Here is a 25,775-nt window from a genome sequence, read left to right on the forward strand (position 1 = left end):
GTTAGCAGAAGGAAAGAAATCATAATGATCAGATTAGAAATAAATGAAAAAGAAATGAAGGAAATGATAGCAAAGTTCAATAAAACTAAAAGCTGGTTCTTTGAGAAGACAAACAAAATTGATAAACCATTAGCCAGACTCATAAATAAAAAGAAAGAGAAGACTCAAATCAATAGAATTAGAAATGAAAAATGAGAAGTAACAACTGATACTGCAGAAATACAAAATATCATGAGAGGGAGCTTCGCTGGTGGCGCAGTGGTTGGGTGTCCACCTGCCGATGCAGGGGACGCAGGTTCATGCCCCGGTCCCGGAGGGGCCCACATGCCACAGAGTGGCTGGTCCTGTGGCCCGTGGCCGCTGGATCTGCACGTACGGGGCCTGTGCTCTGCGGCGGGAGAAGCCACAGGGTGAGAGGCCTGCGTACCACAAAAAAAAAAAAAAAGATCATGAGAGATTACTACAAGCAACTCTATGCCAATAAAATGGACAACCTGGAAGAAATGGACAAATTCTTAGAAATGCACAACCTGCCAAGACTGAATCAGGAAGAAATTGAAAATATGAACAGACCAATTACAAGCACTGAAATTGAAACTGTGATTAAAAATCTTCCAACAAACAAAAGCCTAGGACCAGATGGCTTCACAGGCAAATTCCATCGAACGTTTAGAGAAGAGCTAAACCTATCCTTCTCAAACTATTCCAAAATATAGCAGAGGGAGGAATACTCCCAAACTCATTCTACGAGGCCACCATCACCCTGATACCAAAACCAGACAAGGATGTCACAAAGAAAGAAAACTACAGGCCAATATGACTGACGAACACAGATGCAAAAATCATCAACAAAATACAAGCAAACAGAATCGAAAAGCACATTAAAAGGGTCATACACCATGATCAAGTGGGGTTTATTCCAGGAATGCAAGGATTCATCAATATATGCAAATCAATCAACGTTATACAGCATATTAACAGATTGAAGGAGAAAAACCATATGATCATCTCAATAGATGCAGAGAAAGCTTTCGAAAAAATTCAACACCCATTTATGATAAAAACCCTGCAGAAAGTAGGCATAGAGTGAACTTTCTTCAACATAATAAAGGCCATATATGACAAACCCACAGCCAATATAGTCTGCAATAGTGAAAAACTGAAAGCATTTTCACTAAGATCAGGAACAAGAAAAGGTTGCCCACTCTCACCACTCTTATTCAACATAGTTTTGGAAGTTTTAGCCACAGCAATCAGAGAAGAAAAGGAAATAAAAGGAATCCAAATCGGAAAAGAAGTAAAGCTGTCACTGTTTGCAGATGACATGATACTATACATAGAGAATTCTAAAGATTCTACCAGAAAACTACTAGAGCTAATCAATGAATTTGGTAAAGTAGCAGGATACAATATTAATGCACAGAAATCTCTGCATTTCTATACACTAATGATGAAAAATCTTATAGTGAAATCAAGAAAACACTCCCATTTACCATTGCAACAAAAGGAATAAAATATCTAGGAATAAACCTACCTAAGGAGACAAAGGACCTGTATGCAGAAAATTATGACACTGATGAAAGAAATTAAAGATGATACAAATAGATGGAGAGATATACCATGTTCTTGGATTGGAAGAATCAACATGGTGAAAATGACTCTACCACCCAAAGCAATCTACAGATTCAATGCAATCCCTATCAAACTACTACTGGCATTTTTCACAGAACTAGAACAAAAAATTTCACAATTTGTATGGAAACACAAAAGACCCCGAATAGTCAAAACAATCTTGAGAACGAAAAACGGAGCTGGAGGAATCAGGCTCCCTGACTTCAGACTATACAACAAAGCTACAGTAATAAAGAAAGTATGATAGTGGCACAAAAACAGAAATATAGATCAAGGGAACAGGATAGAAAGCACAGAGTTAAACCCATGTACATATGGTCACCTTATCTTTGATAAAGGAGGCAGGAATGTACAGTGGAGAAAGGACAGCCTCTTCAATAAGTGGTGCTGGGAAAACTGGACAGGTACAGGTAAAAGTATGAGATTAGAACATTCTCTAACACCATACACAAAAATAAGCTCAAAATGGATTAAAGAGCTAAATGTAAGGCCAGAAACTATCAAACTCTTAGAGGAAAACATAGGCAGAACACTCTATGACATAAATCACAGCAAGATCCTTTTTGACCCACCTCCTAGAGAAATGGAAATAAAAACAAAAATAAACAAATGGGACCTAATGAAACTTCAAAGCTTTTGCACAGCAAAGGAATCAATAAAGAAGACCAAAAGACAACCTTCAGAATGGGAGATAATATTTGCAAATGAAGCAACTGAAAAAGGATTAATTTCCAAAATTTATAAGCAGCTCATGCAGCTCAATAACAAAAAAACAAACAACCCAATCCAAAAATGGGCAGAAGACATAAATAGACATTTCTCCAAAGGAGATATACAGATAGCCAACAAACACATGAAAGAATGCTCAACATCATTAATCATTAGAGAAATGCAAATCCAAACTACAATGAGATATCATCTCAGACCAGTCAGAATGGCCATCATCAAAAAATCTAGAAACAATAAATGCTGGAGAGGGTGTGGAGAAAAGGGAACACTCTTGCACTGCTGGTGGGAATGTGAATTGGTACAGCCACTATGGAGAACATTATGGAGGTTCCTTTAAAAACTACAAACAGAACTACCATATGACCCAGCAATCCCACTAATGGGCATATACCGTGAGAAAACCATAATTCAAAAAGAGTCATGTACCAAAATGTTCATTGAAGCTCTATTTACAATAGCCCGGAGATGGAAACAACCTAACTGTCCATCATCAGATGATTGGATAAAGAAGATGTGGCACATATATACTATGGAATATTACTCAGCCATGAAAAGAAACGAAATTGAGTTATTTGTAGTGAGGTGGATGGACCTAGAGTCTGTCATACAGAGTGAAGTAAGAGAAAGACAAATACCGTATGCTAACACATATATATGGAATCTAAAAAAGAAAAATGTCATGAAGAACCCAGGGGTAAGAGGGAATAAAGACACAGACCTACTAGAGAATTGATTTGAGGATATAGGGAGGGGGAAGGGTAAGCTGTGACAAAGTGAGAGAGTGGCATGGACATATATACACTACCAAACGTAAAATAGATAGCTAGTGGGAAGCAGCTGCATCGCACAGGGAGACCAGCTCGGTGCTTTGTGACCACCTGGATGGGTGGGATCGGGAGCGTGGGAGGGAGGGAGATGCAAGAGGGAGGAGATATGGGAACATATGTATATGTATAACTGATTCACTTTGTTATAAAGCAGAAACTAACACACCATTGTAAAGCAATTATACTCCAATAAAGATATTAAAAAAAAACAGTTCTCTTAACTTGCTGTTTTTTTATTGGGTCACATTAGGAGCTCTTCCCATGGCCACATGTTATGTGTACTTTTAATTTCAGGGACTGCTGACATTCCAGGATATGGCCATAGATATCTCTCAAGAGGACTGAGAACGCCTGGACCAAGATCAGTGGGAATTGTACAGGGATGTGATGTTAGAGAAGTATAGGAACCTGCTCTCCTTGGGTGAAGATACCTTCCTTCCAGAATTCCTTATCCAACCACAGGGATTAGAGTCCTTCATTTGTAGAATGTCTCCTGGAATCTTCTGCTTCCTACAATAGGGTTTCAGATTGCAATGTTTCAGGAAATATTGGGAGTTCGTGGGTATAATTTATTTTATTCTTTTAAAATTGCAGACTTCCTCAACTGCATAGCAGAGGGAGAGCAGCTCGGTGCTTTGTGACCACCTAGAGGGCTGGGATAGGGAGGGTGGGAGGGAGGGAGACGCAAGAGGGAGGAGATATGGGAACATATGTATATGTGTAACTGATTCACTTTGTTATAAAGCAGAAAATAACACATCATTGTAAAGCAATTATACTCCAATAAAGATGTTAAAAAATATAAATAAAAAATAAAATTGCAGCCTCCCTTTTAATATACTTTGTAACTACTTGGGATGTGTCTATATGAACTGTGTACTATATGCTTCTGTTATAGTCCTTACAATATTTTATTGTCTTATTTTCTGTAACAATTTTGCATGGATTCTTTGGGCTTAAGGTATATTAAAAGGGAGACTGTGATTCTGGGACTTCCCTGGTGATGCAGTGGTTAAGAATTCGCCTGCCAATGCAGGGGACACGGGTTCAATCCCCGGTCCGAGAAGATCCCTCGTGCCACAGAGCAACTAAGCCAGTGGGCCACAACTACTGAGCCTGCACGCCACAACCACTGAAGCTGGTGCACCTTGAGCCCGTGCGCCATTTATTTTTTGGAAAATAAAACCACCTCTGAGTGATTAAAATTTAGGCCAGCTAGTCAAAATGCTTTATCACCTGTTCTTCTAAAACACTGATCAACGGAACAAATTTTACTAGGGATAACAGTGTAATTATATTCTGGAGTTCATATCGGCAATATGGTTTATGACCTTGATGCTGGATCATGACATTTCAATGGTATAACTGCTATTAATTGTCTGTTCAACGATTAAAGTCTCACGTGATCTGAGTTCAGACTGCAGTCATCCTGATTGGTTTCTGTCTACTGCAGATTTCTTCCAGTATGAAAGGACAAGAGCAATACGGCTTACTTTACAAAATGTCTGCAAACTAAATGATGATATAATCTACATTCAATCAATTTATACGTACCCTACTGTAGAACCGGGTTTGTTACGGTGACAGAGCCTGGTAATTATGTAAAACTGAAACCTTTATCAGCACTGGTTCAAGTTCTCTTCTAAGAATACGTTTATAATCAACATTCTTTCACAAATTACTCAATTTAATTCACCATAGCATTCCTCATATTAACTAAATGGAAAATCCTAGGCTATATACAAATCCAGAAAGGGCCAAAAGCATCAGCCCCCATGGATTATTACAACCCATTGCTGAGGCATTTAAATTTCTTATTAAAGAACCACTATGTCCATCAACATCATCAATTTATATATTATTGCCCGAATGCTAACCTTAACTCTGACTCTTACAACAGGCTCTTCCCATATCTTATCCACTAATTAATATAAATGTAGGCATATTATTTATATTAGCCATATCACACCTAGCCATTTATTCCATCCTCAGATCTGGATGAGCGTCACATTCAAAATACTCACTCACTGGAGCTCTAAGGACAGTAGCACACACAATCTCATATGAAGTAATGTAGCAGTTATTCTATTCTCAGTCTTACTGATAAATGGATCATTTACACTTTCAACAGTAATTATTACACGAGAACACCTATGACTAATTTTCTCCTGAGCCCTACCCAGAATTTATCTCCGCAGTAGCAGAAATCCAGTGAAGTCCCACTTGATTTAACAGAAGTAGAATCAAAACCTGTATATGTCTTCAATGTAGAAAATGTATCAGGCTCACTCACCCCGTACTTCCTAGAGAATATGTCAATTTCCTTATAATAAACACTTCCACAACAATCTTTTTAGGAGCATTAGACTATCCCTAAGTGCTAGAATTATATACAGCCCAAGTCATCATTGAAACACATCTAACAATCTCCTTTCTATGAATTTGAGCATCCTATCCACAATTTTGATATGATCAACGTATACATCTCTTATAAAAAGTTTTTTGACTGCTAGCATTAGCCCTATGTATATGAGAGTTTTCACTACCTGGCATCGTCCCAGGCAACCCACCACAAACTTAAGAAATATGTCTGACAAAAGAGTTACTTTGATAGAGTAAATCATAGAGGTTTCAATGGTCTTATTCCTGGAATTGAATTCTTCCTAAGAATTTTACATTCTCCATGCTATGACATTACACCACATGCTATATAGTAAGGTTTGCAAGTAAGCTCCAGACCCACACTCCCAAAATGTTGTCGTATATCCTTCCTGTACTAATAAACTCTCCTTGTTTTTACTATCATTCTACTGACCATTATCTCAGGAAATATATTTGTATAACAAGCTCACACTAGTTAATGGTATCCCCATTCTAATAAAAAACACGAACCCATAAGCTACAGAAGCATCCAACAAATATTTCCTAAAACAATCCACCACATCAGTACTACTTATAATGGCTATTATCATTAATCTAATATACTCTGGTCAAAGAACACAATGAATAACAAAAATCTTTAATCCAGCAGCATCCACCCTCATGACAATCGTCTTTGTCACAAAAGTAGGACTTTCCCCATTTCAATTCTGAGTGCCTGAAGTCACACAAGGCATCCCATGAACAGCAGACCTGATACTATCAACATGACAAAAGTGCACCCCTATCAGTTTTATACCACATGTCACCATCCATCAACCTAAATATACTATTAATCATAGTGATATTATAAATCATAGCTGGAGGCTGAGGCAGACTTAGCCATACTCACCTGGAAAAAATTACACCCTCCTCATCAATTGCCCATATAGGATGAATAACAGCTATTATAATGTATACTCAGATTATAACAATCCTAAACATACTAATTTACATCATAACAACACTATCATCTTCTTATTTATGCCCAGATAATGTACTACAAGAGTATCATTATCACACACATGAGATAAAACACCTCCCATCGGGCTTCCCTGGTGGTGCAGTGGTTGAGAGTCCGCCTGCCAATGCAGAGGACGTGGGTTCATGCCCCGGTCCGGGAAGATCCCACATGCCGCGGAGCGGCTGGGCCCATGAGCCATGGCCACTGAGCCTGCACGTCCGGAGCCTGTGCTCCGCAATGGGGAGGCCACAGCAGTGGGAGGCCCACGCAGTGCAAAAAAAAAACCAAAACAAACCACCTTCCATCACAATCTTTTTCCTCACCATTATAGTATCATTAGGGCATCACCCATCACTATCAGGGTTTTTACCCAAATGAATAATTATCCAAGATATAACAAAAATTACATCATTCTACCAACACTAATAGCCATCATAGCAGCCCTCAGCATATATTTTTACTTGCAGCTAACATACGCCACATCACTAACTATATTCTCTTCATTAAACAACACAAAAACAAAACAATTTGAACATACAAAGAAATAACCTTCCTATCATTACCAATCATAATATCCACACGATTACTACACATAACACCCATTCTGTCGGTGCTGGACTAGGAATTTAGGTTAGTTCAGACCAAGAGCTTTCAAAACCCTAAACAAGTAAAATTTACTTAATTCCTAAAAATAAGGATTGCAAGAGTTTATCCTACATCAATTAAATGTAAAGCAAACATTGTAATTAAGCCAAATCTTTATGAGATTGATGAGTTTTAACCCCAGGAAACTTTAGTTAACAGGTAAATCCCCTAGTCAACTGGCTTCAGTCTACTTCTCCTTCATTTGAGAAAGAAAAAAAAGGCAGGAAAATCACCGGCAGAATTGAAGCTGCTTCTCTGAAGTTATAATTCAATTTGTTGATTCACCACAGGGTTTGCCAGAAAGAGGGCTCAATCTCTGTCTTTAGATTTACAGTCGAATGCTAACTCAGTCATTTTACCTCTGTCCATACACTGCTGATTACTTTCAACATATCACAAAGATATCGACATTTTATATTTATTATTTGGTGCTTGAGCTGAAGTAGCAGGCAGCACCTTAAGTATATTAATCCAGGCTGAGCTATGCTAACCTGGAGTGCTACTTGGAGATGCCCAAATCTGTAAGGTAGTCATAACAGTCCCTGCACTTGTAATAATTTTCTTTATAGTTGTATCCATTATGATTGCAGGGCTTGAAAACTGACTTGGGCCACTAATAACTCGGACACCTGAGGTAGCATTTCCCCAAATAAATCATGTAAACTTTTGACTACTTCCCCCATCATTCTTACTCCTACTCATATCACCAATAGTAGAAGCTGGTTCTGGTACCAGTGGAACCGTATATTCAGCTCTAGTCTGCAATCAGGCCCATGCAGGAGCCTCTGTCAACCTAACCATTTTGTCCTTACATTTAGCAGGTGCCTCTTCAATTCTTGGTATTATTACTTTTATTACTATAGTCTTTCATACAAAACCAGCAGTCATATTCCAATACCAAACACCACTATTTGTTTAATCTTCTCCAACTATAGTCATATTACTATAATTACCAATGTCAGTCTGATCAGCCAGAATTGCCATACTGCAAAGAGATAGAAATCTAAACACTACTTTCTTTGAGAGATAGAAATCTAAACACTACTTTCTTTGACCCTTCAGGAGGAGACCGAATCCTATACCAACACCTATTTTGATTCTTTGGTCACCCTGAAGTCTGTATTCACGGCCTACCAGGGTTTGTTATAAACTCACATATCATTACATATTTTTTAGGACAAAAAGTGCCTTTCAGCTACTTGGGAATAGTATGAGTCATGTCTACTGGCTTTTTAGGATTTCTCTTGTGGGCTCATCATATGTTTACCATAAGGATAGCTGTCGACTCAGGAGCATACTTTGCATCAGCTACCATAATTACTTCTATCCCTACAGGAGTGGCTGCGTTGGGTCTTGGTTGCTGCAAGCGGGCTTTCTCTGGTTGCGGTGAGCGGCACTACTCTTCGTTGTGGAGCGCGGCCTTTTCATTGCGGTGGCTTCTCTTGTTGCAGAGCACGGCCTCTAGGCGCATGGGCTTCAGTAGTTGTGGCTTGCCGGCTCTAGAGGGCAGGGTCAGTAGTTGCGGCGCACAGGCTTTTTGCTCCGCAGCATGTGGAATCTTCCCAGACGAGGGCTCAAACCCGTGTCCCCTGCAGTGGCAAGCGAATTCTTAACCACTTGCATCACCAGGGTAGTCTCTGGTTAGCAACTGTTCACGGAAGTAATATTATATGACCTCCCACTATATTATGAGTTTTAGGCTTTAGTTTTTCTTTTTACAGTAGGTGGTTTGACAGGAATTATCTTAGCCAACTCATCCCCAGACATTGTCCTCCAGGATACATACTATGTAGTAGCACACTTCCGTGACCTAATGTCCATGGTAGCAGTCTTCACTATTATAGGAGGCTTCCTACACTGATTCCCACTATTCTCAGGTTATACAGTTAACTCAGCATGAGCAAAAATTCACTTCTCAAGTATATTTGTAGTAGTAAATATGACTTCCTGCAGCACTTTCTAGGCCTCTCAGGGATGTCACTATGTTAGTCTGAGTACCCTGAGGCACACACAACATGAAGTATTTTGTCTTTAGGATCATTCATCTCAGTAGCAGCAGTAGTGCTTCATACTTTGAAAAGCATTTGTGTCTAAACAAGAAGTCTTAGCAGTGGAAACTGCTACTCCTAACCTAGAATGGTTACACGAATGCCCTCCACCATATCCTATGTTTCAAGATCCTACCTATGTAAATGTAAAATAAGGAAGGACTCAAGTCCTTTTCAACCAGTTTCAAGCCAACACCATAACAATTATGTCTTTCTCAACAAATGAGATAAAAGTAAAAAGTGATGTAGCTTTGTCAAAGTTAAATCATAGGCTAAAATCCTGTATATCACTAAGGTATATCAATTTCATTTAGGCTCTCAAGATACAACATCACCGATTATGAAAGAACCTTTACATTTTCATCATCACACATTAATAGTGATTTTTAAAATAAGTTCTCTAGTCCTCTATATTATTTCACTAATATTGACTTCTAAACTAACTCATATACATACAATAGATGCACATGTAGAGAAAATGTGAATGATTTACTAGCCATTATTGTAATCTTAGTTGCTCTATCATCATTGTGAATCCTTTACATGATACATGAAATCAATAACTCTTCCCAAACCATAAAAAACTATGGGTCAGTAATGATACTGAAGCTACAAATACACAGATTATGAAGATTTAAATGTTGACTCCTCTGTAATCCTCACATCAGAGCTAAAACCAGGAGAATAATGACTAATAGAAGTCAACAACCGAGTACTTGAGATAGTCATTGAATATTAGTTTCATCTGAAATTGTTGTACACTCCTGAGCTGTTCCTTCTCAGGCTTAAAAAGAGCTGCTATCCCAGGACGACTAACTTAAAGAATCCTAATACCAACAGGACCAGGCCTATGTTGTGGACAAGAGAGCTCGTTTTCCTGAGTTCAAAGACAGGACAGAGGGATATGGCTGAGATATGGGGTGAATCTGGAGCCCATGGGGATGCACTCGCCAAGCTCCAAGGATAGGAATGGGGTCTCTGGGGTCCCAGGCCGCCCACCACACCCTCCCGAGAGGCATCTTGTCAACATTCCCTGTCAGTGATGAGGCAGCCCTAGCACTTGTCACGCCCCAATGTTGTGTCCTATGTGGGCCCCATGTTCTTGGGACCACACCCACACTCTGTAGGTCCATGCTATAGGGTCCTTCGTGCCTCAGGAGTAGAGGCCACACAGCAAGCAGTCCCCTCCCCAACCAGCAGGAGGAGGGGAGGAGAGCAGGGGCACCAGGGGAATCTCATTCAGACAAAAACACCCCAGGGGTGCCAACGGGGCCAGTGATGATGCACATGAGGCACAGGCCAAGAGATGGAACCAGAGGACCCAAAAGGCAGCTGGTCAGGTCCTGGCTCATCTGCACCCCGGACACCTTTGTCCCTCATACACCCCCTTCCTCATACACCCTTCTCCTTAAATGCAGATTCTTCAGATGCAAACCGGCAGAGCTTCAGACTGAAAGGCAGCTCTTTCAAAATGACCTGTCAGCAAACACTGCAGGATTCCACTCCAGTGGGTGCCCTGGAGTCGACAACTCAGGGACTGAAGTGGATATCGGTGCCAGGGGCCGTGGGAGGGAATGGGGATTGAGACTTTCATGGTTGTGGAATTTTGTTTTTGCAAGATGAAAAGTTCTAGGAATGGTGGTGATGGCTCCACGAGAAAGTGAATAGATCTGATGCTTCAGAAACATGCACTTACAACGGTGATGATGGTAAAGTGTATGTGACGTGTGTTTTATTTCACTTAAATTCTTAAAATAATGTCTTGTTAATTGAGATTCCATTTTGACTCCTCTTCATCACAAATGTCAGAGGCCCAGACACAGTCCCCTACCTTAGGGGCCATCACGGTACCCTCACAGAGCATGTGGGAGACCATTCTTGGGGGGGGCTAGTCTGTGCTCACCTGACCTCTGTCCAGGGGGACCCAGGCAGTGATGACCCCTATAGATTAGATTTATGATATGTGATGATGTTAATATGATGCCACCAAGTGTTGTTACTTACCAGAACACAGAGCAGCAACCCACTCAAACATGCCTGACCTCATATGAATGTGAGAAGATTAAGAGAAGAAAAGGAACCACAGGTTAATCAGGGCAACACTCTTAATGCAGAGGTTGGAAATCTCAAAGGGGACAGGACACACTGCAGGCAAAGAGCACATAAGCGGTCTCCCCATACATGTGATCCTGACCCATGCAGATGTGGTGAGACCTACACAGTCCCCGCACCCTATAACTGGGGTCACACATCCACATTCACCAGGGTGACCCACCTCCCCAGACCATGCATCTAAAGTCACACGTTCTCTCTCAAGAGGTGACCCCTCCTACCCAGACACCTCCACCTGGGTCACATGTCCACAGTCCCAGGGTGACCTCACCTCCCCAGACCCTGCACCTGGGATCACACGTCCCCTTGGTCAGGACACCATGGCTCTGTTGGTGACTCCCCTACTGTGGAAACAAGCTGGGTCCCTGGGACCTCCTGGGATGGGAAAAAGTGTAAGGTGGGTCTCCTATCCCCACACTTGTCCCAGAGGAGTCCTCTTTTCCCTTTGGTTCTGTGTGATTTTAACTGATTTTAAAGCTTTCATGCTAGAGTTGAACACATGACCTTGGTTCTGGCAGGCTCTGTCCTTTCTTGTCTCACTGACATGTTGAGAAAACTCACAGGACAGCAGGGCTGAAAGCCGAGGGGCAGCTCTGGACTCTGCTGAGTAAGTACGGTAGACTGGAAGGAGAGCTCAGCAGCAGCCTCATCTGTTACCCATCGGCCTTTTGCCCGATCTGCGTGCCCTGCAATCAATTCACCAGCTAAACCTGCCTCCCTACGCACTATGCACATGCTGGTGAATTGGAATTATCGTCAGGTAGCCCTACTGCGGATTCTCCACGAGCCCCAGGGAAGGTGAACCTTGCAGGGATTAAGACTAAGGCCCCGACCATAGCACTGACCCTTGGGAGGACCAGGTAACCACACTCAGAAGAGAGGCTCTTATGTACACAAGCCCACCTCAGCTCCAGACCCCAGACATCTAAGCACAGACCTTCAGATGCAGGCAAAGATCTTCCCAGTACTGAGCCCAGGCCAGGTTTCTACCCAGGTTCTCATAGTCCTAGCGTAAACAGAACATGGTCAGGTCTAAATCTCCTTATTATAGACAACACATGGTCATCTCTAAACATAATCAGTAGACAGGACATGCAGAGGTCTAAATCTACCGTGTAGACAGAACTTGATCGTGTTTAAACTAGCTTAGGGCTGATCTCATAGGAGGTACAGATCACACACATGGGTCTCTCATTTTTGGACACCCACATCAGGAAACTGAACAAAATCTTTTTCATTAAACATTTCAACAGGCAAAACAGAAATGTTACCAATTTCTCTGGCCACCTGATGGTCAGGATCCATGGGTGAGCCACGAACTTCTTAGAGTGCAGCCCAGTCTGCTGCCAGGACAGACAAGAAGTGGACTGATTCCAGCCTCCCAGGCTTCCAGAAGGAGACGGCCACACTGGAAGCCCAGACAGGACAGTCCTGCATACTTCAGGCTGGGAGATCAGGTCTGTCCATTCCGCTGGCCGATTCCGGGTGGGGAGCTCAGGGCCGCTGAGAGCCCTGCACTCAGGTCCTGCTTCCCTGCAGTATGTGCGTGTGCGTGTGCGTGTGCGTGTGTGTGTGTGTGTAGAGGGGGTGGTGGCTGACCGCTCCCATGGCTCCCGTCCCGGGCACCGTGCTGTCTTCGGGGGGAGGCATGGGGAGAGGTAGGGACACAAAAGTCTTTGGAGAAGAACACCCACCACGGAACTCCTTGTACACTGGCTCGCCCCACCCGGGGACCCCCTGCCCATCGTGGGCTGCATGTCACCCACAAGCCCCCACCCCTGAGGGCAGGGCACCTGCTCTTTCAACAACACAGGGTCTCACATAAAGGAGACCCAATGGGGACTGTCACGCCCCCACTCCTGATACTGTGTTTGAGGAGAATGAACCCCCTTGAATGGGTGATGGGACCCTGTGAGGAAAGAGGTGGCAGCCCCATCCAAGTCGGAGCCTGGCTGAGAGTTGGGAACACAGGAGCCAAGTGCAGGGCCTGGAGGCCAGGCCAACAGGAGGGGCACCCCCAGCCTTGGTCGGGCTCTCCAACTGTGACATTGTAGCTTTAGGGGACCTGGGGCACGTGATTGAATGTAATGGGGGTCTAAACTGGACCCTGAAAGGAGCTTAAAGAAGGTGTGAAGGATGTTACTGAGACAGTGACAGTCATTGGGAGACAGACTGTGTATCAGGACATCCTGCTCCATCCATTTAAATCCCTGAGATCTGTGACCTTTACGTGGCTACGCAGGATTGTTAGAGCAGCTGCGTGTGGATATATCTGGGGCACAATTCAATCTGCAACCAACTTGCAAGTGGTTCCAGCAAACACACAGTTGTGCACAAGGCAGGCACAGCACACACACAAACATATGCACGTGCACAGCACAATATATTCACACACTAGCATATGAACACACATGCACAAATATGCCCATGCACACACTAACTTGTGCAAGTGCACATACCTATGCACATGCACAGCATACATATGCAAACAGGCACAGGCACACACATAGCACACACATGAGAATAAAGTGAATCCGTAAAGCATTAATTCCTGAACACAAGTGAAGCTGACATGTATTTTTCCCTTTTCTTAGCTTTGATGTTTTTCACAATAGAAAGTTTAAGAAAAAAGTTAATGGCAAATGATTTTTGATTCATAGGACTTTCTGACGTTATTCCACAAATATTATGACAGGGGAAATGAATGTAGATATTACATGTGTCCACTAATGGATGAATGGAGAAGAAAAACACAGTCCATCAATAGAAGGGAATGTTATTCAGCCTAAAAAGGAAGGCAATTCGGACACAGGCTGCAGCAGGGATGAACCTTGAGGGCATTATGCTCAGTGATGTAAGCTAGACACAAGAAAAACAAACAGTGCTTTATCCACTCATACAAGGCCCCTAGAGCAGTCGGAAACATAGAGACATAAAGTAAGATGTTGAGTGCCAGGGGCTGAGGAAGGGACAATGGGGAGTGAGTGTTTAATGGGGACGGTTTCAATTTTGCAAGATGAAAAAGTTCTGGAGGACGATGGCGGTCAGGTTTGCACAACAGTGCGAATTACTTCTTGACCCTGAAATGTGCACTTAGAGATGGTTAAGATAGTAAATTTTATGTTATGTGTATTTGACCACAATTTTTAAAACTTTTTAAAAAACAACAGGAAATAGTCCATGAATACCACAAGATGCACAACTTCACTAACAACTGAGGGATAAAAACCATAAGAAAAATACTGTGCATACACCTACCACAATGGCAGACATGAAAGACACAGTATCAAATATCAGCAGGACCTGAGCAATGGAAAGCCTGGTGCACAGCGGGAGGTGCAACCACTTCTGAAACAATCGGGCCTCAGAGAGCGAAGTCCGTACAGAGCCACAGTGCTCCTCCCAGCTGAACACAAACCCCCAGCCCTGCACCAGGACACATGGACATGGACTCTGCAGCCACAGGAGCCAAACCTGAAAGAACCTGAAGGCCATCACAAGCGGATGGAGAAATGAACCATGCACGCTCCTATGAAGGAATATTCCACAGCAATGGAGTACATTTTGTTTAAAGGTAGTAAAACTATAAAAATTATTTTTTTAAAAAAACTATATTCACAAGATGAAAGAATCTATAATTCTGTCACCTAGGGATTGTCGAATGCTCCTAAAAATAGATTGTTGTGGAAGTGTTTATTATAAGGAAATTGACATATTCTCTAGGAAATATGGGATGAATGGGCCTGCTACATTTTCTACATTGAAGACATATATAGGTTTTGATTCTACTTCTGTTAAATCAAGTGAGGCTTCACTGGATTTCTGCTACTGCGGAGATAATCAAATTCTGGGTAGGGCTCAGGAGAAAATTAGTCATAGGTGTTCTCGTGTAATAATTACTGTTGAAAGTGTAAATGATCCATTTATCAGTAAGACTGAGAATAGAATAACTGCTACATTACTTCATATGAGATTGTGTGTGCTACTGTCCCTAGAGCTCCAGTGAGTGAGTATTTTGAATGTGAAGCTCATCTAGATCTGAGGATGGAATAAATGGCTAGGTGTGATATGGCTAATATAAATAATATGCTTACATTTATATTAATTAGTGGATAAGATATGGGAAGAGCCTGTTGTAAGAGCCAGGGTTAAGGCTAGCATTCGGGCAATAATATATAAATTGATGATGTTGATGGACATAGTGGTTCTTTAATAAAAAATTTAAATGCCTCAGCAATGGGTTGTAATAATCCATGGGGGCTGATGCTTTTGGCCCTTTCTGGATTTGTATATAGCCTAGGATTTTCCATTTAGTTAATATGAGGAATGCTATGGTGAATTAAATTGAGTAATTTGTGAAAGAATGTTGATTATAAACGTATTCTTAGAAGAGAACTTGAACCAGTGCTGATAAAGGTTTCAGTTTTACATAATTACCAGGCTCTGTCACCGTAACAAACCCGGTTCTACAGTAGGGTACGTATAAATTGATTGAATGTAGATTATATCATCATTTAGTTCGCAGACATTTTGTAAAGTAAGCCGTATTGCTCTTGTCCTTTCATACTGGAAGAAATCTGCAGTAGACAGAAACCAATCAGGATGACTCCAGTCTGAACTCAGATCACGTGAGACTTTAATCGTTGAACAAACAGACAATTAACAGCAGTTATACCATTGAAATGTTGTGATCCAGCATCAAGGTCATAAACCATATTGCCGATATGAACTCCAGAATATAATTACACTGTTATCCCTAGTAAAATTTGTTCCGTTGATCAGTGTTTTAGAAGAACAGGTGATAAAGCATTTTGACTAGCTGGCCTAAATTTTAATCACTCAGAGGTGGTTTTATTTTCCAAAAAATAAATGGCGCACGGGCTCAAGGCACACCGGCTTCAGTGGTTGTGGCGTGCAGGCTCAGTAGTTGTGGCCCACTGGCTTAGTTGCTCTGTGGCACGTGGGATCTTCCCCGACCGGGGATTGAACCCGTGTCCCCTCCATTGGCAGGCGAATTCTTAACCACTGCATCACCAGGGAAGTCCCAGAATCACAGTCTCCCTTTTAATATACCTTAAGCCCAAAGAATCCATGCAAAATTGTTACAGAAAATAAGACAATAAAATATTGTAAGGACTATAACAGAAGCATATAGTACACAGTTCATATAGACACATCCCAAGCAGTTACAAAGTATATTAAAAGGGAGGCTGCAATTTTATTTTTTATTTATATTTTTTAACATCTTTATTGGAGTATAATTGCTTTACAATGATGTGTTATTTTCTGCTTTATAACAAAGTGAATCAGTTACACATATACATATGTTCCCATATTTCTTCCCTCTTGCGTCTCCCTCCCTCCCACCCTCCCTATCCCACCCCTGTAGGTTGTCACAAAACACCGAGCTGCTCTCCCTGTGCTATATGGCTGAGGGAGGCTGCAATTTTACAAGAATAAGATAAATTATACCCACGAACTCCCAATATTTCCTGAAACATTGCAATCTGAAACCCTATTGTAGGAAGCAGAAGATTCCAGGAGACATTCTACAAATGAAGGACTCTAAACCCTGTGGTTGGATAAGGAATTCTGGAAGGAAGGTATCCTCACCCAAGGAGAGCACGTTCCTATACTTCTCTAACATCACATCCCTGTACAATTCCCACTGATCTTGGTCCAGGCGTTCTCAGTCCTCTTGAGAGATATCTATGGCCATATCCTGGAATGTCAGCAGTCCCTGAAATTAAAAGTACACATAACATGTGGCCATGGGAAGAGTTCATAATGTGACCCAAGAAGAAAACAGCAACTTAAGAGAACTGGTTTTAATTTAGAAGAGTGCCTTCAATTATCTATCTATATCTATCTATCTATAAATATATATATATATATTTTTTTTTTTTTTTTACAAAGTAACTTTCTCTACCTTATTTCTAACTACAAGAAAAGGGTATGGCATGTGATCCACAAAACCAGTATAGAGACTATACTTATCTGGAAAAGAAATGTTAAAATGATGGTTTCAACACAGGCATATGCATTTTTGAGTGTTTTATTTACATCAAACTGGATAAAATGTGTGTATTTCTCAGACAGAAAAGACATCTCGAGATAAAATGTACTTTGAACTATTCATGGGTACACAACTACACTGCGGAGATTGTAAAAGTGCAGATTGTGATTTAGTAGGTCCGGTGGGCCTGAGTTCTTTTTTTTTAACAAACTCTTTTTTTTTTTGCGGTACGCAGGCTGCCGCTCCGCGGCATGTGGGATTCTCCCAGACCGGGTCACGAACCCGTGTCCCCTGCATCGGCAGGCGGCAGGCGGACTCCCAACCACTGCGCCACCAGGGAAGCGCCAACAAGCTCATTTTTAACTAGTGATGCCACAGTCTCTGGTTCATTAACGACAATTGTGAATACCAGAGACGTAATTACAAAGGTAAAAATTCATAGTTAACTTTGAACTTAAAATGTTTCATGGATTTTACACCTTTAATAGGATAGTAAGCACAGCAGCAACAATCATTTGTGAATATTTACTGTAGACCATGTATCTTTCTTTTTTCTGTAGGATTCCAGGTAAAAGGCCTGGGCTGTGTGGCCACAGTGGGCGGAGCCCCCAGGCCGGGCCGCCCCTCCAGGACCCCGACGGGGCCTTGCGCTCTTGTAGGCTCCCTCCCCCGGAGCCCCCCTCCCCCGGCGCACCCCTCCCTCCCAGAAGGCCTCGGGGCAGAGCGGTCCCACCCCATGCGCCCAGAACGGAGCCCACGTTTCCACAGAGCTGGAACTTCCGGCTCCTGGTCTCTTCCCTCCGCCGTCACGGAGCTGCCCCAGAGCCCGAGGGGAGGGCGGCCTCACTGAGGCTGCCGGCTCTGGAGGGGCCCCGGTGGCCGAAACCGCGACAGTCGTGGGGACGGCGGGCCGGATAAGTGGGCGCCGACCCTCCGTCTGGTCCGGTGCCCTGGCGGCAGCACAAGACCAGCTTCTTAGGGGCAGGGGTTCGCTGCCATCCGCCGCTGCTGTGCAGAAAGGGCGGCCCCCAGCGTCTGGTCCCGGGGAACTTCGGTCCCTCCTCTCGCCCCTGCCCTCGGCCTGGCTCGCGGGGCCTGGGGGGCGTGGGGAGGGGGTTGGCCTGATCGTCCTGAGGGGAAACGGGGCAAAGGAGGCACAGGGTCCGGCTTCAGCGTCAGCGCCCCTCCTCCCGACTGCGGGGAAAACGGCTGAAAACTCCTCCAGAGGCTCTCAGGCCCCTTATTCAGCCGAGTCCCTCTGCGCTCCTTCCTCCCTGAGCTAAAGTACCGGGGGGAGGGGACAGGGCAGGAGACTGGCGCAGGTAGTGGGGAACATCAAAAGGTGATTGTTAACTAAGGAAAACCAGCCATCTCAAGGTGAGGAATGTAGCGCTTTTCTTTGTATCGGAAGATGCCATTTCTCACAGGCTTGAGGGGCAGACAGGGAAAAAGAGTCGGAGAATCTCACTCAGCATGTACTTTGGTTTACATATAGATAATATGTATACTTAACTGTGCTAATAGAGGTTCTCAAGTCCAGTCAACTTGTACTACTGCCCTCTACGTATTAATTTCATCAATATCATATGATAAATGCCTATAGAAATGACAATCCATTTAAATAGGATAATGATTTTTAAGGGAAACAGAAATATAACAACAAAACCTTTACCACTAAAGGCTGGGTCTGGAAAAACCTAAATAAATGTTCCATTGTTAAAATATAGAAAGATGTATTCAATAGAAATATCAACAAAATGACAAATAATAAGGGCAGCAGAATGTTGAAATGTTCTATGTTTATCATTAAAGTGGCAGAAAATCATTTATTAGTAGGCACTGGGGGCAGAAGATGCCTGATTTTATATCTTTGTCATATTTGTGCAGTTGTTTCAACAAGTAACTTAAAGACAAAATGGAAAAACAAGGAGGTTTGTGCCTGAGATCATGTTGATGTGAAACCAGGGATGGCCACCTTGTGCTAGGTGAGTTAAGTTTACCTGGCAGGTAGACCGCAGATCTCCTGAGAAGCAAGGGTTGGAATTTTTCTTCTGGGTGCCCCTTAGGTTCTGTGACTGGATTGGTTGTGAGTCATGTTTCGGGAAAGAACTGATCACAGGAAAAGGGTGGGAAAAGAGTGATTTGGGGAGCAGCTAACAACATTCATCACAGCTCACGGCCTGAATGAATTTTAAAGAAACAGGAAAACAAATGCTTCTTATGGAATCAGAGAATGTGAAGGCTGGACAATCCCACAAAATGAGGAACACACGTCCCATTTTCCAGATGAGAAAACAGAGGCCCAGCAAGGTGAAATCCCTCAACCAAGTTGCACTCATCTCTCCTCCCCACTACATGGTTCATGAAACCAGGACTCTTCCTGTCTTGACCACTGCTGAACCCCAAAAAGGGCCAGGCATCTAGCAGCTGCTCCAAAAATTTTGGTTGACTGTATGAACAATGCTATTTCTTTCTTTCTCACTCTTATTCAGGATTGTGCCAAGAACTCCCCAGGTTGCAATGTAATTCAATAATTGTAAATATTAATTGAGTTTTGTTATGATGAGGGCTTAGGCTTTGAAGGTAATAGACTTGGTTCAGATCTTGGTTCTGCCATTCAATAGCTGTTTGGCTTTGGAAAAATTACTAAACCTCTCAGATTATTTCCTCTTTTGTAAAGTGGCGATGAATCTATCTGAGCCAGCAGAGAACCTGCATGAGAGATGTGCACTAAATATTGGTCTTTCTCACTCTCCCATGCCATCTCTCTGTTCTTCCCAGAGAAGTTGTACAGAAGGATATAGTACTTTTAAAATTTATTTATTTATTTATTTTTGGCTGCGTTGGGTCTTGGTTGCTATGCACGGGCTTTCTCTAGTTGCGAGCGAGCCGGGCTACTCTTTTTTGCAGTGCACGGGCTTCTCATTGCAGTGGCTTCTCTTGCTGCGTTTGTTGTGGAGCACTGGCTCTAGGCGCGTGGGCTTCAGTAGTTGTGCCCTTCAGGCTCAGTAGTTGTGGCTCATGGGCTTAGCTGCTCCACGGCATGTGGGATCTTCCTTGACCAGGGCTCGAACCCATGTCCCCTGCCTTGGCAGACAGATTCTTAACCACTGCGCCACCAGGGAAGTGCGATGTAGTACTTTTTAAAGAGGGGTTTCAATTTATTTCAGATAGTGTACATTTTTCTTGTAGAAAAGATTATTCCAGTATAGAAACATTAACACACAATACCACTACAAATGCAGTATTCTATGGGTTAGATATTATCAGTAAATTTTATAAGTAATTGGACAAATGCCAAAGCACTAGGTACTAGGGAATAAGAAGACTCAAATCTGGGGTGCCCCCACCCGAATTTCAAGAGCAGGATGTGTTTTTCAAATCCATATTTCATCTGGTCTTTGTTTCTCATCCATCCTCTGTGTCTGCCTTTCTCAAAAAGGCTCAGATCCTCCGCTTTCACACCCTCCCGGCTGGCTATGCGCCAGCTCCCACCCTGGGACCACTGCATGCCTGGGTGTGCCTGCTTTCCCTGTGCATCACCAGCTTTGCCAGGGAGCTGCTGTATCGTGCACTGCTCGCTGTACCCCAGAGTGCCTCGACCATTCTGATACATGAAGTACACCCTCATCACCATGTGTGCACGCCCATCCCCTTACCTTATATCCTGCCTCTAAGCCAGGCTTGGGAGTGACCACAGTGTGCATTCAGCTATGTTAGGTGCTGGGATCAAGGTGAAGTTCCCAACTTTTGAAGTTGCAGGCTTGAGGGGCGGACAGTGATTTAAAGTCGGATCACCTGACTTAAAGGGTAGGTGATTGATTTAAAGCCAAGGCAGCTGACTTAAAGCCTGCGTCCCTCAGCTGCAGGACGAGACCAACTTTGGCGGTGCACGGGTTCGCCTCAAGCCAGCACTGCTGTTCAGGAAGAGCTTCCAGTAGCACCTTAGTGCAGGAGGACTTGGTCTGTTGTCTTGCCTCTGCCCTCAGAGGGGGGCCACCTGCTCTTCTGGAGGAGAATCAGGAAGGGGGAAGTGCAGAGTCCAGGCTGGAGTTGCAGCACCCCTTGTCTGATGGCAGGGAAAGAGGGGCGGGGCTGTGTGGTGTCCTGGGGCAGGACTCACCAGGTCGACCCAGCCTCTCAGCCTCCTAACCTCCTCCCACACACCCCACAAGATTTTCCAATAATATGTAATTGTGCCTTAGGTTCTCGGCCTTCAAACTCATAGCCAGGCTCCCAGGTGTCTTGATTCAGCCAATTCCTCTGTGCTCCTTCTTCTATTAGATACAGTCCCAGAGAGAGGGTCTGGGGGATGGGACTGGAGCGACCCCGGCAGCATTGGCCTCAACTTACTAAAGAGAGCCAGGGCCTGCACTATCACACATGTGTGAGGACCCTTAAGGTGGAATCGAGGGGGCTAGTTAGAGGCAGTCCTTGCTGCCTCAAGTGAGTATGGATCACCGTCGGGTGGGGAGCACGTTGACTCCTGAGAAGTACTGTTAGGAGGATGTGTTCCTCCCTCGGCTTCAAGGATGTGGGTGCTCTTCAGGGCTCCAGTTCCCCTCCAGGCCTCCAGGTCGGACTACACCCCAACAGCCTTGCAGACCTGGATTCCTGTCCCAGAACTTTCCAGGTTCCAGGAAGAATCCAGACTGCAGAGATGGTTCCTGAGCACTCCAGCTTAAGAAGTGCTGTCCCTGGGGACCCAACAGTGGGGGGAGGAAGGGTGAAGGGAGTAGGGGCATGGGGTAGGGAGGGCTGGCTGCCCTGGGAGACGTTGAGAGAGAAATATCACTTCCCACACACCCTGCCCCCTGCAACGGACCCATTGATGCCATAGGATCTCAGGGCCTTTTAGTCAGAGATGCCTCTGCTTCTTTACTCCTGTGTTCAAAACTAGGCAAAACCAACTCTTCATCCTCTTGCTGCCTTGCCAGGACTTTTAAAGCACTGTTCTTTTGAAGCACTCGTTCCCTAAACTGCAGTTTGGAGCTGTCCCAGCTATTTAAAAGTGTTTTCCTTAAACTGAGACTAAATCCTACTCTTATGGAAAAACGACCTTCACGTCAGAGGAGATCGTCTTTTCTGCCCATTCCTTCCTTCTACTGCCCTCTTAAGAACCCCTGTGCTCAAAGAGCTTGGTGATTTATTTTTTGCTTCATGTCAAAAAGAAACCTTCCCCATGCACCCCAAAATGCTTTCCTGGAACATAGGTGTTTCAAAACCACGAGAGTGTTTTGCAGTTAGTATACGCTGGGTAGACTGCCTAGCAATCCCTCCAAGAGCCAGAGGTGAGCAACACCTTTACTTATTTGATTGGATGCCCTTCAAGTTTAGGAAGGTCCCATTCTTATGACCCAGCAGATAAGACAGAGCCCTGGACGGCTGTGGCTGTGATTAGATAACTTCTGGTGATTTTATTTCCCTTACTGAGCTGCTGCTTCTAGGTTAAATTCATTTTATTTCCTGTCCATTTTTAAAGAAAGACTGACAAAGTTACTGTAATAGGTCAGGAGTCTAGCTCAGGGTTGGTGAAAGGTACTCACAGGGTGGAAGGTAGTTAAAAATAGGTGGGTAAAATAGGAGAGTTGGCAAGTAGAGCAAGGACAGCCGTGTTCACCGTGCATACTAATAAAGGCCAGAATCTCCTCATTTATCTCTGGCGGGAAGTTCTGATGGTTTCATAGGATCAAACTCAAATCATATTCAAACTAGGGGATTTCCCTGAGCATAAAAGGAAGTATCCATCCCTGGCAGGAGTCGCTGCAGAGGAATAAAGACGCAGATGTAGGGACACAGGGAGGTAAAGCTGGGATGAAGTGAGAGAGTGGCATGGAAATATATACACTACCAAGGGTGAAATAGATAACTAGTGTGAAGCAGCTGCATATAGCACAGGGAGATCAGCTCGGAGATTTGTGACCACCTAGAGGGGAGGGATAGGGAGGGTGGGAGGCAGATGCAAGAGGGCGGGGATATGGGCATATATGTATACGAATAGCTGATTCACTTTGTTATACAGCAGAAGCTAACACAACATGGTAAAGCAATTACACTCCAATAAAGATGTTAAGAACAACAACGAAAAGAGGAAAAAACTAAGTCAAACATGCAAGGGGAGACATTGTATGTGTTTACAGTTCAAGAAATCCAGAAGAGAATCCTTTACTCTGTATGCAATGAATCGTCCATTCGAAAAGCAAAAACTTTCTAAGATGTTGATTTTCCATTTATTGTTCAGAACATCATTTTTATACCTCTGTATGTCTAACTATTCAAAGCCAAGTCACGTGAGTTAGAGGTAAGCAGCTGATTGATTTAAAGTTGGGTCATGTGATTTAAAAACCAACGGCAGCTGATTGATTTAAATCCAGTCATATGACATGAGGAGTGAGTGCTAAAAACTGCTTTTTCATCTCTGGCTCAGAATATCTTATTTACCTTGGTTTTGCTTATGATTTAAAAAACTTGAGCTTGGAATCATCAGGACAAAAATACAGTATTTCAGGTTCATTCTTGAAAGCAGCTTCTCACGGTTAAGGTGTATTGACTAAAAGATCTTCCTTCTTCAAGAGATTCCAAACCTCTGTAGGACACTTCACTGTAATTGGAGAAAAAAGAAGAATGAAATCATGTCAGCAGCTGCAGGAGGCCAAGGCAGACCCCAGGACTAGGGAAGGAGTAAGAGGAAGGGCTGAGAGTTGCCATTAGAGCAGACAACGTCCAGACAACGCTGAAGCACTGGCAGAGCCCACCTGCCACTCCCAGTTTGGCACTCCAGGGTCAGATTTGGGTTTGTAGATGGGGTTGCTGTAACCCCAAGGAGGTGAGCAGAGAGGAGGAGTTGATTACCGGTCTCCTCTGACTCTCTGGCCCAAATTGCCTGGCTTCACAGTGGGGACAGAGTTTTGCTTTCAGCAACTGATGGGGCACTTCCAGGCTGGTCGGCTTGCCCAGTGGCCCAACAGCCTGACAGGCTGTCTGCGGTGGGACCGCCCTTTGTTTCTCCAGAATCTGTACATCAGGAGGTGCATGGTTGCGGGAGCCCATTCACTGCCCCCCCAAGGGGGATGGCACCTTCCCTGGCTGTACCCTATGATCACCAGGTACTTAAAATGACTGCAAGGTTTTTGACTTCAAGGAAAAGCTCACATAACCTCTTCTGCCTCATAATGTGTGGGATTTACTATAATGGAAGGACATTATAAAGAACAGGTAGAAAACTCACCTGTTCATCTCCAGTTAGGAGTTTATTTTGCATGAATCCCTCCTACGTGAGTAGATAGCAGAGGTTTATTTTTGATCCTGTGTGTGTAGTTGTAGCAGAATATGTAGATATGGTGATTTGAAGCCCTCAAAGAAATATTCTCAGAACTCTCAAGACTTCTCCTGATTGGAACCGAAGGAGACCTGGAAAAGGAGGAAAAGAAAAGGAGGAGGGAGAAAGAATGACTGTTTCTCAGTAAATTCACCTTCCTGGTTGATTGTTCTGTCTTCTCATTTCTTTTAACTTCTATGTATGTCTAATGGAATAATGTAGAAAGGCTGATATTTATGCTTTAAAAGATTTTACATCACAAAGAAACTAGAAGTGGCTAACAGAACGTATTCAAATCAATTTTACATAGAGACTTTGATATTAAATTTGTATACTAAAATGGGTTAATCCAAATTTTCTCTTTCTTTTTGAGTGAATATTTGTAACATATTTTTGTAGATAATTTATCCTACATATAAAAAATTGTGAGAATGGGTACAATTTTTCACCACTTAAATGATTTCTTTTAAATGAATAGATTGTACACTTTAAATGCCAATGTTGTGTCTTACATGTTGTTTTTTAATTCCTTGATTTCCAGAACGTGTGTTTATTTAATTGATTTCTATCTAATAATCTGCCGCTCCCCTTTATTGTTTCTTACTTTATATTTTATTGATCTATAGTTAAGTTACATTATTATATTAGTTTTAGACGTACAACATAGTGATTCATAAATGTTTAGGTTCTTCTCCATTTATACTTATTATTAAAAAGTGGCTCTATTCCCCATGCTATACAGTACATCACTGTAGATTATTGATTTTACACATAGTGGATTATTCCTCAGAATCTCCTACCACGATTTTGCTCCTCCACCCTGTCTCTCCCTGCTGGTAACCACTAGTCTGATCTTTAACCTATGAGTCTGTTTTTTTTGTTTGTTGTTGTTGTTGTATTCAATTTTCAGATGCCATGTGTAAGTGATAACCTACCATGCTTGTTTTCTCTGAGGCTTATTTTACTAAGCATAATACCCTCCAAGTCCATCCATGTTCTTGCAAATGGCAAAATTTCATTTTTTTGAAGTCATCATAAAAAATATCTTTTATCCCCTAACCTATTG

The sequence above is a fragment of the Leucopleurus acutus genome (assembly GCF_964270905.1).
Source record: "Leucopleurus acutus genome assembly, chromosome: 4".
Taxonomy (NCBI): Eukaryota; Metazoa; Chordata; class Mammalia; order Artiodactyla; family Delphinidae; genus Leucopleurus; species Leucopleurus acutus.